Genomic DNA, 3782 nt, shown 5'->3' on the forward strand with positions numbered 1-3782 from the left:
TTGAAACTGAAACCTAAAGGCTAAACGAGTTATCCATGCAAAGGGCAGTGTGGAAAAGTGCAAAGTGAACATGAAGTGCAAAAGGCCAGAGTGAACAGAGTGCACAGTCAGATCATTTAGTGAAGAAATTAATCTAGAGCCTGTGTCTTACTGCATTGTCCTATGATTCAAGAATTACAAGCAGGACTTAATTGAATGAGACCTTTGGAATGGTCCATTCTTGCATTTAATAAGCATATTTGTGTACCTCTGTTTCAGTATTTCATCTACTTTAAAGTGGATAGGACAGGAGAGCCATGTGAAGAACTGTATTATGAAGTACCTATTGAGAGCAACAAATCAACACCTTTAGAAGTTCAAAATCACAACAAATCAACACCTTTAGAAGTTCAAAATCACAAGGCATCACTTTGGGCTACAATGTTCCCAGGACGGTTCAGTCATTCAGCTCAAGTTAGGCAGGGTGTTAGCAGAGAGAGGTAAAGATCACATTCCAGGTGGTAAGTCCCAGAATAGGGAATAGTCAGATAATACTCAAAGAAGTCAAAGGACAGATTCTAATGAAACTGTATCACCTCTTTATGTTCCCTGACTCATCTAGGTAGCTTATCACACTTTTCTCTATGTATACACAGTAACATACACATTTTTCTGCAATCTCTTTTATTAACTCTCTGACTTCTTTAATAGACTATGATTTCTTCACAAAGGAAGAGATGCTGATCTTTAGTATGCCAATGATTAGCCCATAGCATGTGTTCAAAAATGTCTACTGGGGGCTCCTGGGTGACTCAATTAGTTAAGCAGCTGACTGTGGATCTCAGCTCAGGTCTTGATTTCAGGGTCATCATTTCAAGCCCCATACTGGGCTCCACACTGGGCATGGAGCCTACTTTTTAAAAATATCTACTGGGTGCAGAAATTAAAGAATATTAAAGAATATCTTTTGTTCTTTTCCAATGAGCAGAAAATCTTCTGTCCAAAATCTCTAATTCCCAAGCTTCTCCTTTTCTAGGCCAGAGCTATCCAATGGAAATATGAGGTGAGCCACATATGTAACTTAAATTTTCTAGTAACCCATGCAAAAAAAATGTAAAATGAAACAGGTGGAATTAATTTTAATAACATTTTATTTTATTCAATATTTCAAAAGTGTGATTTCAATATGTAAAGAATACTTTTAAATTATTATGAGATATTCTACATTTTTTTTCATACTAAGAAACCCAGTGTGTATTTCACATATGCATCTCTCAATTCAGACTAGTCATATTTCAAGTGCTCAATAGCTAGTTTCTACTCTGCTGGAAAATGCAGTTCTATATACTACCTCAAAATATGAAGTCAACATTTTCCAATACAAGATTTTTCTTCCAATACAAAATTTTCCTAAGAAGCAAGGGAGTTTCAGTCACATTACTTAGACCAGAATTTCTCAATAGTGACACACTGATTAGATAATTTGGCTAGATAATTCTCTGACATGGGGCGGGGGGGCAGCTTTCCTGTGCGGTGTAAGATGTTCTGCAACATCCTTGGCCTCTACTCACTAGACGCCAGTAGCAACCCTCTTCCTTAGTTGTGACATCAGAAATGTCTCTAGACATTACCCTAGGGGGTAAAATTGCCCCCACTGAAAACCAGTGAATTATATTATCCCTTTGAATTTTGGAAAGCAGGAGATTTGTGACACCAGCAATCTAGAGGGCCTCATGAAGACTTATCTCCAAAAGAATTATCATGCCACAGGAGGAGAGGAAACCTTGCACCACAAGGGCTTTGTTGTGTAATTTCTGTGTGCTGAGGTTTTGCTGATCTGCCAAAAGCATCCCCATTTTCCCACCCTTGGCCATTGCAGGACACTGCATTTGGTTTGACTGGTGTTTTTTCAGGGAGTCCACTAGTCAGAGCCTTTTCCTAGCTTTTTCTGTCACATTTCATAGGACAAGATTTCTTATTTGCAAGCAATATGAATTGATTCTGGGAAAATAGAAAAATAATTTATTGGAATGTTTCAGGAAGGTTATTAGGAAGATCACACAGGCTGCAGGAAGACTGAAAAACCAAACTCAGAAAATAGTTAACAACAAAGGGAGACTCCCTCTCTGTTCAATACTTAATTACAGGAACACTCTGATTAGGATGCAGCTACTGGGGCCAGAATTGCTGCACACTCTTGCTGCCTCTTTACATTTGACCTCAACACTGTTATGAATATTTTACTATTTCATTGTGATTTTACATCATTCTCCCATTTCAATCTCTAATATATTTCATCTGCATTTATTAGCCCTTGCATTTAGAATGCAAGAAACTTTTGATCCATCTTCACTAAAACTTTGATCCATTTTCACTGCCTCCATGAGCCTCTCTCATGGAGGTTTGCACTCCAAGCGGCTATAATTGCTTTCTTTTCAAAATCTACATTGGATATACAAAATTCTAGATGCTTAGAAGCTCTCAAGCAGTAGCAGCTTGATCCTATCGATGGGTAGGAATTCAATTGGTTTCACCAGAGCCATTGACCTTTCTTTTTCTGAACCTCTCCCTTTCCTTTGCCTCCCAGAGAGTTACCTTTAATTGCCCTTGGAGTGTCCACTACAAGGATGTCTCTCTTTCTGAGTCTCACTGGCTGAACCTACTTGTTATGTTGTCCCTTGTGATTATTAAATAATAACAAACAAAGATCCTGGCTAAGTTGATTCACTATAATGACACTGCAGGGCTATAGTCCTGTTTTTCTTTTTCCTTTTTTTTTTTTCCCTAGGCAAAGAACTTTATCAACACTGTTTCAAACTTTATTCCCAGGCTTCTTCAGCTTAATTAGCTGCAAAGAATGAATTGTGTATAAGCAAAAACTGAAAAGAGCTGCAGTGTCCAAGGGGCTAGGGCTTAAAAATATTAGAGATCTAGATTTTATCAGATCCATGAATAAAATGTTGAAAAGCAGTCATAATATAAAATAGCAGCTCCCAGTACCTTCTTCAACTTTTACCTTCTTCAGAAGCTTACTCAATTCAGTTTGCTTCATTCTTGGAAACTTCATCAACTCCACAAGATCTGGAACTTCATCATCATCATCCTCTCCAGTAGCAAGTGGTGCTTTTCCATCCCAGATTGTTTGGGCAGAGCTTCAGCTAGTCTTCTTAAACTAGTCAGACTGTCTGTACTAAGTTGGTTTAAGATACTGGGTAGCATTTCTGTCAGCTGCTTTGTTTCAACATGGCCCATAATGGTGAAAGTGTTTTAGGCCAGCAATCCCTGAACTTTAGGGTTGTTAAAGTGGATCTCTGTTCCTTGGTTTATGAACATATTCACTTCTTCAATCCCAGAGATATTGTTTACCCTAACTTCTTTAAGGAGAACTTAAGTTTTTTATCATCTGCTGTAGCCATTCTATGACCCACATTCTTCTTTCCATGAGCAGTTCCTTTCCCACCAATGCACACTTGTACTTGCAGTTTGGCGAGTTTCTCCTGGTTCCTGATAGTTTCTTTCATAGTGTTGGAGTGCAAGGGGAATTAGGGTTGGTGCTCAGAGGTTGAGATTAGGTGCACACACGCGGGGACACAAGATGGCCACTCTGGTCCTGATTTCATTCATCCATTTACTCACTCAACAAATATTTATAAATGCTTACCATGTACTAAGCTCATTGCCAAACACCAGATGAAAGTAATGCAAATCAGCCCCTGTATCTCTGGAACATATACAATAGTAGGAGAGACAGATATTAATCAAATAATCACAGAAATAAATATTAAATCTCAACCAGAACAAAT

General features: G+C 38.3%; 1 pseudogene; it reads right to left on the reverse strand.

Moving 5' to 3' along the window:
- Positions 1 to 3017: 3017 nt before the first annotated feature.
- LOC113253890 (transcription factor BTF3-like) lies at positions 3018 to 3500 on the reverse strand (annotated as a pseudogene).
- Positions 3501 to 3782: the final 282 nt, after the last annotated feature.

This window comes from Ursus arctos, unplaced genomic scaffold (genome assembly GCF_023065955.2).
Source record: "Ursus arctos isolate Adak ecotype North America unplaced genomic scaffold, UrsArc2.0 scaffold_20, whole genome shotgun sequence".
In the NCBI taxonomy this organism is placed as follows: domain Eukaryota; kingdom Metazoa; phylum Chordata; class Mammalia; order Carnivora; family Ursidae; genus Ursus; species Ursus arctos.